This window comes from Pelodiscus sinensis, chromosome 4 (assembly GCF_049634645.1).
Source record: "Pelodiscus sinensis isolate JC-2024 chromosome 4, ASM4963464v1, whole genome shotgun sequence".
NCBI classification, from domain to species: Eukaryota; Metazoa; Chordata; order Testudines; family Trionychidae; genus Pelodiscus; species Pelodiscus sinensis.
Window position 1 is genome coordinate 58,352,702 of NC_134714.1, and position 23,322 is coordinate 58,376,023.

General features: G+C 45.2%; 1 protein-coding gene and 1 long non-coding RNA gene across 4 annotated transcripts in view; one reads left to right on the plus strand and one right to left on the minus strand.

Annotated features, from left to right (window-relative positions):
• RASGRP1 (RAS guanyl releasing protein 1) overlaps positions 1 to 473 on the minus strand; it is an 85,978-nt gene extending 85,505 nt beyond the window's left edge. For all 3 annotated transcript variants that reach the window (XR_012903418.1, XM_075927038.1, XM_075927039.1), the window contains exon 1: positions 335 to 473. The gene's annotated coding sequence lies outside the window, so the exon portion shown is untranslated. The remainder of the gene's footprint in view (positions 1 to 334) is intronic.
• LOC112547395 (uncharacterized) overlaps positions 1 to 23,322 on the plus strand; it is a 151,143-nt gene that overhangs the window by 78,752 nt on the left and 49,069 nt on the right. The window contains exon 3 of the long non-coding RNA XR_012903419.1: positions 358 to 641. This is a non-coding gene — a long non-coding RNA (uncharacterized LOC112547395). The remainder of the gene's footprint in view (positions 1 to 357; positions 642 to 23,322) is intronic.

Consider the following 23,322-nt stretch of genomic DNA (forward strand, 5'->3'; position numbering starts at 1 on the left):
AGACACTCTACTCCATCCTCGATTTCAGCCTTCACAGCGCCTCTTCCTCTGCTGGGTCACTTCATCCCGTCCTCCCCGCAAGCCTCTGTCCCAGCCACCCAGGCCCTAGGCCAGCGCGGGGTCTCCAGCGAGCGGGTCTGGGCGCCCAGCGCCAGGGCAGCGCGAGGTGCCCGGGGAACGGCTCTGCCCGTCCATGGGCCCTGCACCCCTCCCCCCCATCACCCGCAGGCACCCTCCGTCCCTCCACCTCCTCGCGCTGCTGGGGACGGGAGCTGCCGCGTGGAGAGACATGGGGGGGGGGGCGGGGGGATAAGCGAAGTCGCGGCAAACTTACGGGTCTCTTCCCTCTTCCCTAAGGTTCCCATTTCGGAGCCAGCCTCGGCCCCGCCGGGATCACATGGCGAGCGGGGTCACCGGGAGCGGCGAGGTTCCTGGGGCGCAGCCCGGGGCAGTGCATCGCTCCCTGCTCCCCCGGCCCCACCGCCGCGCCCCTCTCCCAGCAGCTTCTTCAGAGACGCAGCTCGCGAGCGGTGCGGCGGCAGCAGCAACCGCCTCCGTGACGAAAGAGGGCGAAGATCTTATCGCCAGAGGAAGTGCTCCGCTGCTGGGCTGCTCCGCTCCGAAGCCACCGCCCTGAGCAGGTAGGGAACCGCAGCAGAGCCCTGCTCGCGCGGGCCGGGCGTCTGGCGGCAGCAGCTCCCGGGCTCCGGCTGCCACGCACTTTCTTCCCCTGGCGGGCTGCAAGGGGGCTCCACCGCCACGCGGAGTTTCACGCTCACCGGAGAAACTAGGTTTCCATCCCAAGGGTTTTCAGTGGAACAGCTGTCGGGTGGGTTCGGGGTTTTTAATGGCTTTTTGGGGGGGGGGGGCAGAATCTTGGCCGAAAACTGGCACCCAAAAAGTTCAGGGTCTGAGCAGAATGCCCCCAAACGTCAAATAACATCTTCGCTGCAAAGTAAGTGCTGCTCATTTTTGCTGATCCCCTTTCTCCCCACCCCGAAAACAAAAATCCTTTCCCAGCCAGCTGTGGGTATGTCTACACTACTGAGTTTTGTGGGGAAAAGGGCCGTGAATTACGTCCACACTACCATCGCGATCGTCCAAAAGTAAATGGAAAGAACAGGGGGTTTTCTGACGTTGGTAATCCTCTTTCTATAAGGAAGAAGCCTTTTTCCAAAAGAGCTCTTTTGGGAAAAGGCATGTGTGGGGCACAAAGGAGTTCTTTCGAAAGAAGAGGAAAGAGGGAAAAAGCACAGGTGCTCTGGTGGCCACTCCGTCCATAGTAATCACAGCTTAAATGCAAGAGAGCATCCATTCGGTGTGGACATTATATTTCGGAAAAGCAGATGGCTTTTTCAATGCGCTTGTGTGTGTGGACACTCTCTGAAGAAGTTTTTTTGGAAGTTCTCTTCCGAAAAAAGGTTCTTCCGAAAGAAGCCTGCAGTCTAGTCATAGCCTATATTATAAACCTCTCCAAACCCAGGATGCCCCCTTATAACTGGGTAACATACTCTATCCTCCATGCACCTCGGCTTCTGCACCCATTTAATGGGGATAAAGATGCCTGCCCAACTGTGTTCCAGGTGTTCAGATATGTAAGAGATCCCTTTTCTCTGGCTATGTAGACTAAGAAGTCATCTTGTTATTTATATGTCACAGTAGATGTGCCTGGCGTTTACAAGCAAGGGGAAAACTTGTAGACTTCTTCTACAAGTCAAGATAAACAAAGGGCAGAGGGGGGAAATGGCAGGAGGAAATGCCAGCTCCTTGGAAGCCCCATATGGAAATTAGGAATATAAAGGAGTAACCAGTTACCCAGTAAGCATTGCCTTATCGTTGGCATGAATACCAGGGTTACCAGTAAACTGGCACCTGGCCCGGCTCGAGCAGCTCCCCACCTGCAGCACAGCAGAACTGGTCAGAGCAGCCCTCCACAATGGAGCAGCCTCCACCCAATTCCAGCCAATTCCACTATGCCGCTGGAAGGGGGCTGCTCCAGGGCCCTCCCCCCCCCCCTCACGCACACACAACACAGCCAGCTGGTTAACCAGTTAAACATATGGTTTAACCGATTAACATTTTAAACAGGATTTTACAACTCTAGTTCCATGTTCCATTAGAATCGTAGATTTAGAAGGGACCACAAGGGTCATCTAGTCTAACTTCCTGGTCCCTGCCAAGATGCAGGGTTTGTTGCTCTAAAGTTTAAACCATCCAACCAGATGGCTTTCCAGCCTCCTTTCAAAAACCCTCATTGAAGAAGTGTCCATTCCTCAACCTCATAAAGCAGTCTGTTACATTAGCCTATTGCTCTTACAGTTAAGATGTTTTTCCAAGATTCAGTCTAAATCTGCTATGCTGAAGTTTGAAGCCTCTGCCCTTTGTCCTGCCCACTGTGAGTAAAGAATAACTTTTCTCCATCTTTTCTGGGGCAACCTTTCAAAGATCCAAAGGCAGCTCTCATATCCCCCCTTATTAAACTCCTCTTTTCCAGAAGGAACATGGCCAGTTCTTTCAGTCTCAACTCATATTGTATATATTCTTTCCTTTTGACCATTCATCTAGAGAAGTGGTGCGCAACCTGCAGCTGTCTTCCTAAGGGGGATTGCGGTGCTGGGTCGGCCGCCATTTTGTTCTCCCAGCCTGGTGCCCGATTTTCGTCGGGTGGGGGGAGTGGACCAGTACTTTAAATTAATGGGGCTGTGCTGCTTTTTTTTTTTTCTTGCTCAACAAAAATTTTCCCAGTCCTGGGGGTCGCGAATAAAAAAAGGTTGAGCACCACTGATCTAGTGGAGTCAGGACTGGAGTTGCAGCCATTTTATACACCATCATCCCTTTTACCTGCATGCAGAAATTCTGATTTTGAATGAGTGAAATCATTCTAAAATAAATAATTGCTGCACTCAGTTTCACTGTGAGACTCCTGGTTCCTGTTTTATAGACAAAGGGGAAAAAAAGGGACTGATCCATTTTCATTGTTCTCTTACCTGGCTTAAATAAAAGGACCTGAAACTGCTTTTCACTGTGGTAATACACCCTTTTGCCCCAGAAAATCTGCAAGTCCAAACTCACTGCATTTCCTGTCTCTTACCTAGGGGACAATCTGGTCCCAGATTCTTGCCTTGAGGGATTTAAAATCTAAATTAAAATATATTGAAGGCCCTGAAATTAGAATTTACTCCCGTGTGGATAACATATTATGTGACTATTTCAACCTATTCATTTCCACTATAAAAAGCCACTGGAAGATGTAGCTGGAGGCACTGGAGGCACTGGAGGTAGCTCAAGAAATCTTTTAATGGAATAAAAAGGTAATTCATTGAAGGGTGAGTAGTTGGAAAGGAACATCTTTCAGTCTCTACCAAACATTCTGAGTTGTGTGAAATGAAGTGATGAGTTCAGTCCTTAGTGGTCAGGTCCCACTAAAATTCACTATCTCAGTTACAGGTTGGACCTCCCTGGTCCAGCACCCTCAGGACCTGTCCAGTAAGATTTTGCTGGATCCAGGGAGGGATTTTGTATCACTTTGTAAAGGCAAAAGTGCCTTCTCAGAGAGATCCTGATGTAATGAGATTTAATGGACCTTTCCAAGTCAAGTTTTAATTGTCAGCTGAAACCTCATTTTGTTAATGTCTGTCAAAACATAGAAATGACTGTTCAGATTTGGTGAAAAAGCTTTATTAGAATCAGTGGTGATTTAGGACTCAAACTTTCAAAACCACAATACTCCAGAAACGTGTCTGCAGATAAGAATGGGGCCACACAGTTAATTATTATTTGTTTAAAAATGCAACTGGATGAAGGACTAAAGCTAAGCGTGTTTAGTGCCTGTGATGCAGTTTCAATTGAAAGGGCAAACATTAGTCATAATAGTAATAGCAGTGAATACATGTTGTGAAAGCATAATGCATTGTATTTTCCAGTACTTATTTAGGAACTGTTGATCTCTAGATGGTATCTGATCCCAGAACATTTATAATTCGTTCTGTCCTGTCCCTTACTCCCTCTTCTCTCCTTGTCATGCTACTAGAGCTGTAGAGCTTGAAAAACTATGTAAGAGATCCTCTCTGAAGCACCACCTGCATGGCCACTAGTGCTTTGCTGCTGCTCTGTACACGGCTCATATTTGGATGCTAGGATTATGTTATCAAAGGTAACTCAGTTATCATACAGCATATGCCTAAGGCTGGGATCCATCACCTTTCTTAAGCCAGCTAGAGTAGGTTTTAACAATGAGGTTCAATATCATGGTTTCAGGATTAATGGAACCTGTATCCCCCCCTTCTTTATCCACCAAAAGCACCCCATTAAGGTTTCCAGACATCACCTCTCTCACATCAGGATCCCTCCTGACCAGGATTTTAAGGCTGCACAGTGATATCTGCAGTGATATCCCCAGCAAAACCAACAAAGAAGACAAGCCCCTGCACTTTGTTCTGTATGCAGGTAGCAACACAGTGCTTTTACCAGCAGTTAAGCACACCACTTTTCCTAAGTAAGCATGTTCATTATTCAGGTGAAAACATAATCAAAACAACATGCAGATTTAAATACTGTAAACATAGCAGGACTCACCCAGCAGTCTTATGGAGCTGAATAGCCCAAAGTCTTTCCAACCCTTCCACAAGGGTTGCACACCCTCTCCCAATAACAGATGGCCCTGATGATTTTGTTGGATCTCAAAGAAGGTCTGAGTCCGTTTAAACCCAGCTGTTTTACATCAAAAACCCTTTGTCTGTTGAACTCTGGAAAACCAAGTTATAAGTGGTATATGCAGCTTCTGCAGTAGGAGGTACCTCTCTGGAGGTGTTTGTAACCTAAGTGGTTCATCTTAATCACCCCCTCCCCCAGTTTTTAGTCTCTGGAGCTTCTCCCTGGAGTTTCACATAGACAGTGTCTTTAGTGATATATAATCTATTCCTACATTGAATACATTATGGTCCCCAAAGAAATTGCATGTGGTTGTAATATCCGTCACTTGACAGCAGGATCCAGATTGAAACGAGTTCTGCACCTAAAATCAGAGCCAAATTACCAGGAGTGCTGCACTTCTATGTAGATACCACAGCAAGAGCACTAATTTCAATGTATTGGGTGTTGAACTCTTGAGCCCATTTGGTGATAAGTGTCACAGTGGAAGCTTCTGGGGGCTGAATACTTTTGCAAGTCTGGCCCTCTGCTTACAGAGGACATCCAGGAAAAACAAGGTGCTGCAGGAAATAGCATTAGTGATTTAGTGGGTGCTATTTTGAGTCAGCACTGACCCAGTTCCAAGCAGGTTGTCTGAAGATTACTGTGGTCCAGGAGATGCCATCTGTCTGATAACAACGCAAAGATTATGTGTAGAGCTGTGTGGAAACTTTGACGGAATTTTCTGACAGAAAACTGTTCCAATTCAACTATATCAAAATGTTCCACGGGAATGCATCATAGTCAGGGCTTGACAATCACTGTTTCTACTCACCCGTGGCGAGTAGATTTCAGCCCGTCGCCCCGTTCACCGGCAGTGCGCGCATGTGCAATGCGGGTCTTGTGCATGCGCAATGCAGAGCTGGCGAGTAGATTTCGCTGCTGTTTGTCAAGCCCTGATAATAGTCAAAACTCTTCCAATGGAAGCCAGGCAGGTTTCTGGCCATCCTTCTGGCAGCCTACTTGTTTGTCTACTGCAGAGGTTGGCTTGAATTCTCAGGGCGTCTAGTGCCTTTGCTGTGTGGCAGAAAGCTTGGAAGCATGAACGTTGGACTTTTGTGCAGCTCAGAGAACTGCATCAATTTTGTTTCAAAAAGTTGAAGTGCAATGGCAGTTTGATTCTTTTCAAAACAAAATTTTGGAATTCTGTTCTGAAAGAAACAGAGTTTCTTCTTATGCAATTTTTTTTTAAGTTTCAATATTACCCATGAAATGGCAATTCCAGATTTCAACCACCTCTAGTCCTGACCTCATGACCACTAAGGGAGCCTGTGATTCTTCATGCTAGATTCAGTGTAGCCAGCGTCCTGGCCAAATTACAGTTTAAACAATTGCATGATACCTAGATTTTATTTTGTTTGCTTTTCTCTATGGCTACGTCTAGACTACATCCCTTTTTGGTAAAAGGGATGTAAATTAGACATATCGCAATTGCTAATGAAGCGGGGATTTAAATCTCCCCTGCTTCATTAGCATAAAAATGGCTGCTGCTTTTTTTCCGCACGGAGCTTTGTCGGAAAAAAGCGCCAGTCTAGACGCTGATCTTGCAGAAAATAAAACCTTTAAATCCCCGCTTCATTAGCAATTGCGATACGTCTAATTTACATCCCTTTTACTAAAAAGGGATGTTGTCTAGATGTAGCATATATGTATATAAAAAGTTTTTTCCTGTGGGATGACAGAGTGACATCATCACTTCACTCTGCGTCCCTCAGGCTCTGCCCTCCCACAGCCTCCCTTCCCCAGACATTGTTCGGGGATGACAGCCTGGTCCGGGCAGATGCTGCCTCTCAAAAGGCCATGGCTGGAGCTGAGCAGGGAGGACCCTTGGGAGGTGGACTCTGCCCAAGCCGGGCTGCCAGGCAGCTTTGCTAGTCCCCAAACAGCATCCAAGGCAAGGAGCAACTCCATCCAGGATCTGGGTGCCGCTCCGATCAGCCTGCCGCAAGGAATGGGGCTGTGACAGCACCGCCACCATTGCTCGAAGGAGAGACCCCAGGTAGAGGCTCAGGGCAGCTGGACCTGGGAACATTGGGGACCTTCCCAGCAGCCAGAGGGCCTGAGGCAACACATGGGATCAGGCCCACAGGGGAAGCAGCGCGGGGCCTGGTGGCCGAGGGGAGGCACTTGCTGTGCACCAGGCCGGCCCTGGTGACCCCCTGCTTGGGGGAAGCAACCACTGCGCTATGTCCCCTTCTGGCAGTTACCTGTGGTGAGCGACTGCATGAGTGGGGTGGGCTGAGCTTTGGCTCACTGCAAGGCTGTGCTCCTCCCAAGCAAGGGCTCTCAGCCCCCCAGCCCAGGGGGCTACTTCAGATAGACCCAGGGTGTGGCCCACTATGCCAGGAGCAGAGGCAAGCTCCGCATCCCCGGCTGCCTGCTGCCCCATTCTCTGCCGCACCCCAAATGGCCACACCAGTGGCGAGCCGCCTCCAGTGGAAACCGCTGCTGCAGTCTGGAAACCCCTGAGGCATCAGAGAGGAGGCCCAACAGCGTTCAGAGCAGCTCTCATCCCAGTCAAGTGGGGGCGGGCACCTGCCTCTGCATGGTGGCACCTAGAGATTCCTCTCACTACCTGGCTCCTTGGCCCTCTTTCCACCCTCCATGTGTGTCCTCAGCCCTTCTCCTGCCCCCTCACAAACTCCCATCCCCCTGTTCTCAACCTGGCATCCCAGAGGAACCCCTTACTCTCTGACCCTCCCTCCAGCAGGGGAAGGGGGGTTTAGGGATGGAGGATGGAGGTGGGACTAGGGATGGAAGAAAGGGGGTAGGCTGTGGGCCATGGACTATTTTATTGGCAGGTGGGTCAGGAGCGGGCAGAGGGGACTGGCTGGCAACTGAAAGGCATGAGCAGGTGGGATGCACCAAAAGAATTCAGACAGTGGCCCATCTAGGGGTGTGGTGGGTGAAAGTGGAGAAGGGTGAAAGTGGAGAAGGGTGAGAGTGACTTGGGGCCATGGAGAGCACAGCTGGGCTCAATGCTAGATTACGAAGGTAGGAGGTTGTTGAGCATAGCAAAGCAGCGGCCTAGTTCAGTTTAAATCAGTTTTTCCTGACCACTGAATAGACAAGCATACAGGATAATTTTTTTGACAAGCGCAGATAGCACGGTTCAGCTTTGTGGTCAGAGATGAGTGATATGTAGATTTTATGGTACACATCTCTCATAAAAAAAATACCATGATTTCTATTTCCCAATTGCACGCTAACTCACTAGCGCTTAAGAACCATATAGAATAAGGGTAGTCAATACATGGACCACAGGCCAAATCTGGACCACTAACAGCTTCTGAACAAACCCCAAAATTAATTTACTTATTATCTTTGGGTTGTTGGGGGGGGGGGGGCGGGAGGAGTTGAGTTTTTTTGTTGTTGGGTTGGGTTTTTTGGGTGGGTTTTTTGTTTTTTGGGGGGTAGGGGAGGTTTGGACCTTGACTATATCTTGGCCAAGAAATTTGGACCTTGACAAAAAATAACTGAGTACCCTTACTATAAAATGGGATATTAGATAGACACGTACTAAGGACGAATAATGCCCTTCTCACCCACTCTATGACTCCAGTGTGCTGCAGATTGCATCCCTCTGCTTCTGGTATACTGGGGAGAAGTTTGCGCTAAGGGAAGTCCAATGGCAGTACAGCCGCCTCCCTTTCTCAGAAGTTGTCAGTGAGTGGCCACTCTAAATTCCCTTGGTGCTCTACAGGAACCCCAATGGTAGAGTCTAACCAGGAGAGAAGGGGATGGGCCAGGGGGAGGACAGTTGACTCTAGGACCCATGCTGGAGCAGATGTTGTCAGAAGCTTTTTCACTGCCATGCCCACTTCCCTGGAGCAACACAGCCTGAGTTTTGCTAGCAGAACCCAATGAGTGAATCAGGCCCAGCTTTAGGATGAGCCGATGTTCTCGGGATTAGCTCATCAGGTCACACCACCAGTCCATCTCTCTCTTGTTCTGCAGCCCCTCTTTTACTTCAGGAACTGAAATATTATGTTCATTAATTACTTTGCCATCTGACCAGGTCACTGTCAGTGCTTCCTTCTCAGGCACATCAAAGTCTTCCCTGTGCTGCCTCAGGTGACTCCTTCAGTGGCTGGTAGGGAACCAAGGCCCACTCACTACTTCAGTTTCAGTCCAGAGACCCTTAACCCAGCTGTTCTGAGCAACTGAAGTCAGTCAGTGTTCCTTCCTTGAACTGCTTCCTGCTTCTCATGGGTCTCTGTTTCTTCTCTGGGACCATTAGCTCCAAACCATCTTTCCAGAGACAGTTGTGCTGGAACAGTTTTTGCAGTGCGGGTGCTGACCTGCATTTGTGTACCTCACTGCCCCTTAGAGGTGGGGCCAGCAGCCAGGTGAAACCTCACATGCCAGACATGGTAGCAAAGCTCCTGGGCACATGGCCAGGACCACAGAAGAGAGTAGGGCCCAGGGTCAGTGCCCATGAGCCTGGCAGCCAAGATCCTGGGCAGCAAAGACATGTGGCCAGAATGCGCAAAACCTGGGGCTGTTACAGCACGCACACACATCTCTACTTCCTATGCATATGTCTAGACTAGAGACTGCAACTGCTCTTTCCCAACAGCAGCCTCCAAAAACTCCTACCTCTTCCCTGGAAATGACTAGCCTTTCCCACAGCTACTCTTCTCTCTTTTCAGATTATTCCTACCCAGCTGAACCTGCCTGCAATCAAACCTTGGTCTCTGGGTCTTCTTTCAGGTGCAGCCTGTGCAACTATTAGGCCTGCCTGGTCACCATAATCCCTCCCCTTCCAGTCATGGGTGGGGTGGATACCCCATCACAGCTGGCCATGTGTGGAGGACAGAGACCCTGTGTTATGTCCTTTTACTTTCATCACTGTTTATCTTCAGTGCCTCCTTGCAATCCAGATTTAGGTGCCTGTCTGAGAAAAGGGTGGAGTTTAGTGTCCCATCCTGGAGGTGGGGTGGGGTAGGGTTTCCATGCCCTGCACAGAAACACCATCCCCCCTGCTGCAGGGATGCACATGTAAGTAGCTGTGGGAAGCAAGGGGCAGGAAGCCACTCTGACCCTGCCATGCTCGTTGTGGTGGCATCTGGACCCCAGACCTCACACTCCCTTCTAGAACCTGCATCCAAACTCTCTCCCAGAGCCCACACTTCTCCCCCACCAAAACTTCTTTCTGGAGCCTTAGGTAGATGGTGATGAGTTTGAGTGGGGGCAGATTCTGGGCACCACTAAAATTTCTGAAAATCTGCTCCTGCACATGATATTTTGATATAGGGTTCCCTCTATCTATAGGGTTGCCAGATGGTTTCAACAAAAATACTGGACACACTTGACATTTCATCACAATCTACATTACATCTTATTTAGAAAACACTGGACATTTATATTTTCTCAATTTATTTCCCGAACAGAAATCTCAAATACTGGACTGTCCGGTTCAAAACCAGACACCTGGCTACCCTATCTATCTCTCAATTGGTTAAAACATTCACTTGATCCCTATTCAGACTGCTTTGCTCATCTATAGAGAGGAACTTGAGCCAGTGGTCTCTGGCATTCTAGGGCAGTACCTTCACAACTGGGATAAAGGTTATAAAGAAGGGCCTGCTCTTCCCCCTTTAGTTCAGCTGTTTTGTGTGGACTTAAGTGGCCTCTGAGCATTTCCTACTGCAGAGATGCGGAATCTTTTTTGAGTCAGGGGCTACTGACCCACAAAAAAATCAGTTGGGGCCGCACATAAGTGAGAAGTACAAAAAAAACCAGACCCTCACTGAGGAGGACATAGCCCCCAACAGAGGAGAAAGACACTCTCCACATTCCCCTTGCACACCAGGGCCTAGGGAGGCCTAGTCTAGTAGATTTTGTGTGCTTCCAGCCCCATCATGGGGCAGTAGGGAGTCTGGAGCGCCAGCACGGGCTTCCCAGTGCTTCCCCCTGAGTCTTGGGGGCTGCATTCAGGCAAGCGGGGGCGAGGGGAAGCTGCATCACTCCTGCTCTACTGTAATGAGCCCTATATGAGAGTTAGGTGGAGAGCTTGTCTTCCCCTGGTTTGTGGCTAACATTGTGGCTATGATTTTTAGCAGTTACGAGGTTACATTTTTAACGATGTTTTTATATCCCTAATATATACACCAGTAGACACTTTCATCACCTGATGGTTTTTCCCTGAAAATGACAGAAAAAAAAAACTTTTTTTCTTATGCATGAAAATTCAGAGTGGTATGTGGCAAGAGGTCCTAATTCAGTAATGCTGTTTTGAAACTAAAAATCTTCTGGTATGGACAACACAGCAAAAATCTTCCAAAAGGTTCATGATGCATCCCATGTGGATTCACATGAATTAAATTAATCTAGATAAAATTCTGCAGGTAAGAAACTGATGTGGGATATTGAGATTAGACATAGATCTGAGGGGAGATTGGGACTAGAAACCAGTGGGTGGGGAAATCAGGGAGAGAATAAATAAGGGAAGGGATTTGAAACAAATGTAGCCGTGTTAGTCTGGTGTAGCTGAAACAAAATAGAGGACTATGTAGCACTTTAAAGACTAACAAGATGGTTTATTAGACGATGAGCTTTCGTGGGCCAGACTCACTTCCTCAGATCAAATAGTGGAATACAATAGTCACAACCATATATACCAAAGGATACAATAGTCTCAGACCCATAGTCTCCTATAGACAACCACCTAACCTCAAGATGATTCTTACTAACAACCACAGGACATACCATACTAATACCAACCCTGGTACCTTCCCTTGCAACAAACCCTGTTGCCAGCTTTGTCCACATATTCACTCTGCTGATACTATTATTGGACCTAACCAAGTGAGTTATAAGATCAAGAATACATATTCCTGCACATCCAGAAATATAATTTATGCTATCATGTGCCGAAAGTGTCCATCTGCTTTGTACATTGGACAAACGTCTCAGACACTTCGCCAAAGGATCAATACCTACAAAACAGATATTAGACAGGATCACAAAGAAAAAACAATTTCTTGCCATTTCAACCAGAAAGGATACTGTCTCAACGACTTAATTACCTGCATCCTGCTTCAGAAGCCTTTTAAATCTGCACTTGAAAGGGAATCCTCTGAACTGTCATTCATGTTAAAATTCGACTCTCTACGCGTGGGTCTCAACAAAGACCCTAGCTATCTTACCAATTACACCTCTAATACCCCAATTATCACCTCTAATACCATTAGCTCACAGACACTCCCTTCCCCCACAGAATACCTTCTCCCCCCCCCCCCCCCCCCGCATCTCCCTTCTGTTCTGAAATTTGATTTATCCTTTTCATATGTGTTCCTTTTTTTAATTGTATCCTTTGGTATATATGGTTGTGACTATTTTCTTCCACTATTTGATCTGCGGAAGTAGGTCTGGCCCACGAAAGCTCATCATCTAATAAACCATCTTGTTAGTCTTTAAAGTGCTACATAGTCCTGTATTTTGTTTCAGCTACACCAGACTAACACGGCTACATTTCTATCACTATTCGGAAGGGATTTGGACTTTAGATTTGGACCTGAACTTTCAATACTCCAGTCATCTGAAGAAGTGGGTGGTGCCCACGAAAGCTCATGATACCATCTACATGTTTTGTTAGTCTCTAAAGTGCTACTAGACTATTTGTTGTTTTTTAAGTTTTCCTAGTTTGCAAACTAATTTGGCTACCCCTCTGAAGCTTTTATTTCTCTGTTGTCAGCAAATATCTGTAAAACCATTGACAAAATGTGTGTCTCTTCCCCCTGCAGTAGTGATCCACAGAGGAGATGACAACCTACTGTTGCCATTAGCTCAAGTGGCAGAAGTCTGCACAGTTTATCTAAAGTTTTCAGCTCTGCTGATGACCTACATGGGTGTCAATTAGCTATCCTTTAAGCAGGGAATGTCTTAGTTTTTTTCAGGTTGCTTTTTTAAAGCAAGGAAATTATATACATACAAAAGAACCTCTATTCAAAGATCGTTATTCAGACTGAAAAGTCAAGCAGAGAAAAATTAGGAGATGACAGAATTAAGGTTGCCAGTGCCTGTACAACATTAATTCTGTCCCCTTGGCCTGGTCTACACTGGCAGAGAAAATCAATGCAAGATATGCAATGTCAGTTACGTGACTTGTGTAGCTGGTGTCAACATACCTTGTAGCAATTTTCTGGGGCAGCCCCACAGAGGGAGGTCCATATTCCTTGCGACTTCTGGGGTCGACAGGGGCACCCTTAACATTTGATTTAATGGATCCTTACCAGACCCACTAAATCAAACTCCGTAAGATTGACCTCTGGAGTGTCAATTTTTCCCAAAAGAGTAGATGTGCCCCTTGTGTGTATGAATCATGATAGTCTTGAATTACACGACCCCCTGCTTCATTCAGAGCCCAGGATGGACCCTCTTTGGGGATACATCAAGGTTGTGTAGTGAAGGAGCCTGTGGTTTTTGAGCCCGTTGCTTCATTTGTTGCAGAATTTGGGAGATGTTTTATATGAGGCAGGAATTAAAGGTTCTGCTACAAATTTCCCATGTAATGCTTGACAAGTCACTTAAACCATCTATTCCCAGGTGGTCACTGATTGTGCATTTCTCATATTCTTGGTGCCTGATGCCAGACTGTTGGATCTTATTTGCAGAAGTGCTGAGCATTCACAGCTGCAACAGTGAATACAAAAATCGTATTAGCTAAGAGTTTCCTTTCCATGCTGTGGATCATATTTAAGTTCATGTCTTCTCAGATGCTCTCATTCTCCAGCCACTTTCCCCTCCTTTTTCTGTCCATGCTCTGAAAAGTAAGTGACTAGACATGCAGGGGCATGTGACTGACTTCCACTCAGAGCCCAGGTAAGTGCCTAAGGCTTACCTCATTTGTGCACCTGTGTGACCTTCATTCACACTTTAGAGGGATCTCAGTGACCTCATATACTCTACTATGCACTTCAGAGATTTTCAAGATCAAGGCTTTACGATCATTTAAACCAGGAGACTTTAAAAAATTACTAAACATTTTTTTTGCAATAAAGCAAGCACTAAGCAGACACTTTCAGAATATACAAAGGGAGCAGCCACATTTTTAGGGCTCAGGCCTACAGTTAGTGCCTTGGTACCAATGAAAAAGTCTCATGAGAGGAAATCATTTTCCTGCGTGGAGAAATGCTGGAAGGCAACAATCACTTGGGATTTGTCAACACTGGTGCTTTACTGTGCTGTGACTTTCTGGCTCAAAGGTGTGTAAGTGCCAATATAAACAAGCTCCCAGCACAGGGAGACACATTCCCTGCACTGTTAGCTACTCCCCTCATGAAGGTGGTTTACCTAGAACACTGGGGGTACATCTACATAGCAGCATTATTCCAGAATAACTAACATTATTCTGAAATAACAAAGAGCACTTCTGCACTGCAAACCATTATTCTGAAATAATGGTGAGCTGGAGGACTTACTGTGACTCCTGTAACCCTCATTTTATTAGGAGTAAGGGAAGTTGAAGAAAGAGTGCTCTTCCTTTGACTTCCTACTGTGTAGACAGCGCCTAAATCTGAATTAAGCTATTTCAACTTAAGCTACACAATTGACGTAGCTGAGTTGCGAAGTTTAATTCGAGTTTTGCCCTGCTGTGTAGACGTACTCTGGGAGAACACTCTTCCAGCACTCCTGCCATGACCACACTGCAGCACTTTAAACTAAAATATGTACTCAAACCTGAGTCACCCATCTAGAAAGAGCAATGTAATTACCTCCCACATTCAGTCCTTCTGCGTTGGAAGCAGCATACCTTGTGCTTTTTGTGAGATCTCACAGTACCTTTTGCTATGCATTGCGGGGTTGTCATTATATTGCTTGTCTGGATCAATATTATGTGCCATGAAAACTAAAAGGTACTTTCCAATGAAAAATAGAAGCTTATATTTTGTATTGAACAAGTGTTTGAATTCATCACATAGAGCTGTTTGCAAGTTTCTTGTGGAAATGGTTTCTTGATTTTTTTTTTAACAAAATCAAAACATTTTTAAGTGAGTGTCAATTTCAACATTTTATTGAGAAAACTAATGAAGCAAAGTGTCTTGACTTTTAGGAACATATTCTTTTCCTTTTCATTTCAAACTGACCTTTTTAAAATTAAATTAATTTTTTATCTTATTTAAAAAACATTAAAATCATAATGTTGTGTTTTTATTTTGTCAAAATAAAATGGTTTGATAGACCCAAAATGAATTTTCTTGGAATCTCACTTCACAGGAAATTTAAATAATTTTTGCTTCTGTTTCAATTGGGAACAGAATGGGGTTGTTTGTTTTGTTTTTGAAACATTTTTGGAATTTCCGGAAAGGTTCCCATTCAGTTCTGTGCTCATCTCTAACCCCTCACCATGGGTTAATATCAAGATGTATCTTTTCTTTGCAACCTTCCAAAACTGTTGGTTTATCTATTAAATTTTTACTCAGTTCAGGTGAAGAAGCTTGTGTCTAAAGACACTGCTTTTGAAATGAGATTTGCAACAGATACAGATGCAATACCATGTTTTCAAGTCATGAATCTGTAGAATGGAAAAACAGGAGGTGGGAAAGAGCTCACAATTGAATGGAATCAGTCCTGTACTTGAAATCAGATCTGACCTGAGAGGGATGGGACTCAAAATAAGGAAGTGAAGAAGGTTTTTAAAAAAAAAAAAAAAAAAAAAAAAAAAAGCTTCTACACAACCTTTGCTTAGATCAACATCTATCAGACAAGTGCTTAAACAGGAAGTACATAACACCATCCCAAAAGTCTCATTGTTGACATTTTCCAAATTCAAGAAATGGTGATTAGCTGTTTCCCTAACAGGATATCTCTTGGACAGGAAAAAGAGGCAAGACAAAGGTCACGAGATATATAAATAGTGTATTGTTTTAATCCTTTTAAAGAGGTTTCATAGATAAACCTTTGTGATGCTGAGCAGGAAATAGTTAAGAATACATGAGGAGGAAAGACAAGCCCTTAGAAGTTTTCTTTTTCGGTTTTAATGTAATTTTTACTCAGTGTTTACTAGAGAATTTATTTATTGTGTGCAAGTAGCAACTAATACCAGTCAGAAACATTTCAGCTTGGAGAGTAGTGTATATTTTTCCAGCGATGGTTCATTTCAGATACCCCTTAGGGGTTTTCAGTAATTACTCTTGAGGTTTCTATATCCTCAGAGATCTGATGGAAAGAATCCCCTGGGATGTTAACATGAAGGGGAAAGGAGTCCAGGACAGCTGGCAGTATTTTAAAGAAGCCTTATTGAAGGCACAGAAAGAAACCATCCCGACACGTAGCAAGAGAGGCAAACCTGGTAGGAGACCGGATTGGCTTACAGGGGAAATCCTTGGTGTACTTAAGCACAAAAAGGAAGCTTACAGAAAGTGGAAACTTGGACAAATGACTAGGGAGGAGCTTAAATGTATAGTTCGAGAATGCCGGGGGGTTATCAGGAAGGCGAAAGCGCAAATGGAGTTGCGACTGGCTAAGGATGTGAAGGATAACAAAAAAGGTTTCTACAGGCATGTCAACAAAAAGAAGGTGATCAGAGAGGGTGTGCAGTCCCTAATGGATGAAGGAGGTAACCTAGTGACAGAGGATGTGGGGAAAGCTGAAGTACTCAATGCTTTCTTTGCCTCTGTATTCACGGACAAGGTCGGCTCCTGGACTCCTGTGCTAAGCGACGCAAGATGGGAAGAAGATGGACAGCCCTTGGTGGGTAAAGAACAGGTTAGGAACTATTTAGAAAAACTAAACGTACACAAATCCATGGGTCCAGACTTAATGCACCCAAGGGTACTGAAGGAGTTGGCAAATGTCATTGAGGAGCCTTTGGCCATTATCTTTGAAAAGTCGTGGAGATCGGGAGAAATCCCGGATGATTGGAAAAAGGCAAATGTAGTGCCCATCTTCAAAAAAGGGAAGAAGGACGATCCAGGGAACTATAGGCCGGTCAGTCTTACCTCGGTTCCTGGAAAAATCATGGAAGGGATCCTAAAGGAATCCATTTTGAGACACTTGAATGAGAGGAAAGTGATCAGGAATAGTCAGCATGGATTCACAAAGGGCAAGTCGTGCTTGACCAATCTGATTAGCTTCTATGATGAGGTAACTGGCTCAGTGGACATGGGAAAGTCAGTGGATGTTATATACCTTGACTTTAGCAAGGCTTTTGATACGGTCTCCCACAATATTCTTGCCAGCAAGTTAAGGGAATGCGGATTGGATAAATGGACGATAAGATGGATAGAAAGATGGCTAGAAGGCCGGGCCCAGCGGGTAGTGATCAACGGTTCGATGTCAGGATGGCGGTCGGTTTCTAGTGGAGTGCCCCAAGGTTCGGTTCTAGGACCGGTTTTGTTCAATATCTTTATTAATGACCTGGATGAGGGGATAGATTGCACCCTCAGCAAGTTTGCAGATGACACTAAGCTAGGGGGAGAGGTAGATACGCTTAAGGGCAGAGATAGGGTCCAGAGTGACTTAGACAAATTGGAGGATTGGGCCACTAGAAATCTCATGAGATTCAACAAAGACAAGTGTAGAGTCCTGCACTTGGGACGGAAGAATCCCAAGCATAGTTACAGGCTGGGGACCAACCAGTTAAGTAGTAGTTCTGCAGAAAAGGACCTGGGGGTTACAGTGGATGAGAAGCTAGATATGAGTCAACAGTGTGCCCTTGTAGCCAAGAAGGCTAATGGCATATTAGGATGCATTAAGAGGAGCATTGCCAGCAGATCCAGAGATGTCATTATTCCCCTTTATTCGGCTTTGGTGAGGCCACATCTGGAGTACTGTGTCCAGTTCTGGGCCCCCCACTACAAAAAGGATGCGGACGCATTGGAGAGGGTCCAGCGGAGGGCAACCAAAATGATTAGGGGTCTGGAGCATATGACCTACGAGGAGAGGCTGAGGGACTTGGGTCTGTTTAGTCTGCAGAAGCGAAGAGTGAGGGGGGACTTGATAGCAGCCTTCAACTTCCTGAAGGGAGGTTCCAAAGAGGATGGAGAGAGGCTGTTCTCAGTAGTGACAGATGGCAGAACAAGGAGCAATGGTCTCAAGTTGTGGTGGGAGAGGTCCAGATTGGATATTAGGAAAAACTATTTTACTAGGAGGGTAGTGAAGCATTGGAATGGGTTACCTAGGGAAGTAGTGGAGTCTCCATCCCTAGAGGTGTTTAAGTCTCGGCTTGACAAAGCCCTGGCCGGGTTGATTTAGATGGGATTGGTCCTGCCTAGAGCGGAGGGCTGGACTTGACGACCTTCTGAGGTCTCTTCCAGTTCTGATTCTATGATAAGGGGATGGTTGGATGAAATAACATGATCTTGGTAACTAATTGACCATTCATTTCCAGTTGGAAATAGGTCAATGGAGGGATGATAGGAGTTGCTATAGGGAACTTTCTGGGTGTCTGGCTGGTGAGTCTTGCCCACATGCTCAGGGTTTAGCTGATCGCCATATTTGGGGTCAGGAAGGAATTTTCCTCCAGGGTAGATTGGCAGAGGCCCTGAAGGTTTTTCGCCTTCCTCTGTAGCATTGGGCACAGATCACAGCTGAAGGACTCTCTGCATGTTGGGGCCTTCAAAGTATTGGAAGGCTTCAATATCTGAGACATAGGTGAGAGGATTATTCTAAGAGGGGTGGGTGAGATTCTGTGGCCTGCACTGTGCAGGGGGTCAGACTAGATGATCATAATGGTCCCTTCTGACCTTAAAGTCTATGAGTCTATATAACATTTAGTACCCATGTAAGATTTCACTTAGAAGTGAGAATGTGGAGTGGTGCATAGATATATAGATGTGTGCTGACTGAGGTAAGCAGCTCATTAGTTCAGTTTACCAACATATACCTATATATGTAGAGTTTCACTGAAATCTAGCACATCCTTTTCATCTTAAACTGGTGCCTACCATTAAGGGTTGATCTAATGCCTACTAAAGTCAATGGAAAGACTTCCAATTACTTTAACGGTCTTTGGAGCAAGGTATTGCACAGCTGCTCTGGTATACACAAGGGCTACGTCTACACTGGCCCCTTTTCCGGAAGGGGCATGTAAATTTCATGAGTCGTCGTAGGGAAATCCGCGGGGGATTTAAATATCCCCCGCGGCATTTAAATAAAAATGTCCGCCGCTTTTTTCCGGCTTTTAAAAAAGCCGGAAAAGAGCGTCTACACTGGCCCCGATCCTCCGGAAAAAGCGCCCTTTTCCAGAGGCTCTTATTCCTACTTCAAAGTCCTTCTTCCTACTTTGAAGTAGGAATAAGAGCCTCTGGAAAAGGGCGCTTTTTCCGGAGGATCGGGGCCAGTGTAGACGCTCTTTTCCGGCTTTTTTAAAAGCCGGAAAAAAGCGGCGGACATTTTTATTTAAATGCCGCGGGGGATATTTAAATCCCCCGCGGATTTCCCTACGATGACTCATGAAATTTACATGCCCCTTCCGGAAAAGGGGCCAGTGTAGACGTAGCCAAGCTGTACTGCATAGACAGAAGGGGTGATTGGAGAATTTGTCATCTTCCCATTTGAACAAAACTGATTTCTCACTCACATCGGAGCTGGTTATAAAATAGTGAATTGTACTCAATTATTCACACTTTCTTGTGGGTCAAAATTTGATTTTGCCATCTTTCCAGCCAGTTCATGCCAAATTGAAGACTAAAAGCAATATCAGCTGTTGCACTTATTCTAATTTGCTATAAATATTTATACTTCTCCCCTGAAGAATATACAGACAATGCTGATGGTGCCATGTATTGTTCAGTTTGTGCAGGAGGGGTTCAAGGTGCAGGCTCTGGGAGGGAGTTTGGGTGCAGGAGGACTCAGGGCTAGGGCAGGGGTTAAGGTGCAGGAGGGGTTCAGGATTGGGGCCAGCATTCGGAATTCAGGCTCCAGCTGGGCACCGTTTACCACAGTTGGCTTCTGGGTGGTGGTGCAGGGAGCTAATGCAGGCTCATCCCTACCCTGGCCCTGCACTACTTCCAAAAGCAGCCAACGAACTCTCTCCATTCCTGCCCCACCTCTTCTCTGTGGAGATGGGGTACAGAGTGAGAGGAGGGGCACCCTGATATCAGCACCCCTCTCCTCTTCTTCCTGTGCCCTGCACAGTAAGCAAGAGGCTCCCAGGAGTGAGGGCAGCTCCAAGGCAGAGGGCAGGAGCAGCATGGCAGTGCTGAGAGGGGCAGATGAAGTGCCAGAACTTGATAGTCTCCTAGCCAAACCTGTCAGGATCACCTGTCAGAGGTTCCAAGATCTACCAGTAGATCCCGATCTACTGGTCAGTGACCACTGGGCTAAGGAATGTGTTAGGGCCATAGTGTGGAGTTTTGTGGGTTGTTCTTAGTTGATCTGGCTCTGGCTAAAAGAACATACTAGTTAAAATACTAAAGGAAAATACTAGTTAAAAATGAGAAATAGTTCTTTAATTGTTGCAGCTTTCACACATGGTAATTTATTGCACAGAAAAAGCAAAATCATTACTATGGCCATATCCACTGATGACCATTCAATATTTGGAAAAAATGCCTTGAACACCTAATTCAGCTGGGACATCTGGAAACTCTGTTCATGTATTTGACAACAGCCTTCATGAAGCTGGCATCTCAAACTGGTTGCATATTCATAGTCTGTCAAAATTCTTCCCTGAAAGGGACACACCGCTTGATTCTACTTCCATTCAACTTAATGGAAACTTTGCAGTTGATTGTATTGGGAACAGGATTGGGACAATAAGGGGCAGAATGCAATAAGAAACTTAAGAGTAAATAGAAGAATTCTGCTAGTCAGTAAAGGGCCTCTTTCATTTGCAATTGCTAGTCAGTGTAAACTGAATATTTATGGAAATCTCAAGTCCTCAGACATGAAATTATGTGACTTTTCTTGATCTGCTTTATTGCTAAGGGTAAGTCTACTGCTGCAGCTTTCTGGTTCAGGAAAGTGAAAAACACCCTCTCGTCCAAGCACAGCAAATTACAGCACTATAAAGCAGCAGTGAAAACCAGGCTACAGTGCCAGTGCAGTTAGCTATTCCCTTCATGGAGGTGGTTTACACAGAGCACTGGGAGAGAGTGGTAGCACTTTAATTATAGAAAGTGTAGACAAAGTCAAAGACAGTTAATGCATTGGTTACTTTCTTTGGGGGAGGACTCAAAATAGTGCACATAGTAAAACAGCAATGTTGTTAGGTACTACTGCTCCATGCTAGAAAACTTACTCATTGCTGTTAATGCATTTGATTAATGAGAGCAGCTGAACCATGAGAGTAGACCAAAAACCATGTTCAGCACCATTTTAGTAATCATCTTCTGCAAGTCACTTAGGCCCCAGTTCAGCAACACATTTAACTAGGGTTGCCAGATGGTTTCACAAAAAATACCGACACCTGCTGCTCCCCCCACCCCCCCAAAAAAAATGCTGGGAAAACATTCTGTTGAGAAAAAAAAAAAAGAACCAGGGCTGAAATGCAGTCGCGGCTCCCCCTTCCCTCCGCCCCAGCCAGCGTGAGCTGCACTGCAGAATAGAAAATGCCAGACATTTTAGATTTTCTGATTTTTTTTACTGGACCAAAGGCACAAATTCCAGGCTCTCTGGTTCAATACAAGACACCTGGCAACCCTAAAGTCAGATGTTTACATTTTTGTACAGTAGGGATGGATTTAAGCACGCATGTAAAATTCAGGGTAGGATTTTCAAAGAACCCTAAGAGGGTTAGCTATCCAACTCCATTGGGATAGTAACTCATGAGGCTCATCTGAAAATTCCAGGCAAAGTACTGCTGAATCAGGGCCTTAGTCTCAAATTGTGAGGGCTTCTGGTTTTGATACCAAGACCTGACTGAGCACCTGCAGCTACAACTATACTGAGAGTGCTCGGCACCTCTGAAAATCATGCCACACTTGTCTCAAGTTGGGAATGTAATGGCTGAGGATGCCAAAATTAGAGGCTACTTTAAAAAATGCTGACCTGCTCTTTCTTGTGCCTCCTTTCCCATTATCTGTAAAATACGGCTAACATTTCGTGGAAGTATGATTCGTTTATGTTCGCGTGGTGCTATAAACGTTAAGAACACAGTGCTGTGATAACCTAGAAGTGATACCTAACACAAGAAATCCTTAGTAAATATGAGATTCTGACTCTGTAAGTGTGTGTTTTCTCTTTTTCTCTACAACTTTTCTTATTCTACCAGTCCTTGGGAATTTTTAAGTGGAAGGATGTGTATATCGTTATGCAGGCTGACTAACAAGTGAAAAACTTTCTATATGTACTATTTTATTCCTTATCAGACACAAGCACATTTCAAAAATTAATTTAAGATTAAACCCAATGGTATCTATTTTCAAGAACAAAGATAGCAAAAGGAGAAAAACATTACCAGTAAATTATGTAACTAACTTGTCATATTAGATAAACTGAACTAATATTTTTTAAAAAGTTTTGTTACGTTGTTTTTGAGAACTGTGCCAAATGTTATCCCAAGGACTGCTTTGACCATAGCTCAAGAATTTTTTCTTTAAAAGATAAGCATACAGAAAATTGCAGTGTGTGTTTCTCCTAAGAGCTTTCATTTTCTTGGAAAATTATAAAATGCAGGGAAAATATTGTATTTAAACAGGAATTTCAGATTCTACAAATGTTCAAATCACAAGCTTATATTGCAAAGAACAGACCTGGGATCCATGGTCAAAGAACAGACCTGGGATCCTCGAGGTGTTACGGTAGTTCAAATTAGAGATCCTAATTCGAACTACCTACTCCATGCCGTGTGTAGCCGCGGGCATGGAGTTCTGAGTAAGGGGGAATTTAAAAATGGCAGCACCCAGGAAGATGCAAATGAAGACCAGGATATTTAAATCCCGAGCTTCATTTGCAACCCCTGTTGCCCTCATTTGCCTACCTAGCTCGAACCATCGAGCTAATGTAGACATACCCATAGGTAGCTACTTTAAGTGCTTTACTGCAAGCTCAGACTTTTTGGTGTTTAAATACAGACTTTAGTTAAATCATCCTATCCCAATGAGAAATTTAGTGAACTGCTACAAAGATGCCAGGAAACTCTCCATTTAAACACAAGGGCTGTGTCTAGACTGCTTGAATTTCCGCAATCTCATGTAAGATTACTGACGATCTCATGTAAGAAATCAGTGCTTCTTGCGGAAATACTATGCTGCTCCCATTTGGGCAAAAGGGCCAGTGTAGACAGCTGAGATTTGTTTTGCGCAAAAAAGCCCCCGATCGCGAAAATGGCGATCGGGGCTTTTTTGCACAAAAGCGCGTCTAGATTGGCACGGACGCTTTTCCACAAAAGCGTCCAGGGATTTAACTATAAAAACACCAAAATCGTACCATAAACCCAAATCGCACCGTGGGCTGCAAACAAACAGGTCATGGGCCTTGTGTTGAGTAGCCCTGATATAGAGGCTTCAACAGAGATCAGGGCTCTATTGTGCTAGGCATTGTATGAACTTAGACCATCCCTGCCATCACAAGCTTGTCATCCATAACGATAAAGGCTTGGAAAGGAAACAAGCCCAGGGAGAACCACTCAGCATCACCCAGGAGGTCAGTGGCAGAACTGAAAAGAGAATTAGGGTCTCTGAGGGTATGTCTACACAGAGTTTTGGAACCTGTAGAACAGTGGTCCCCAACCTTTTTAAGCAC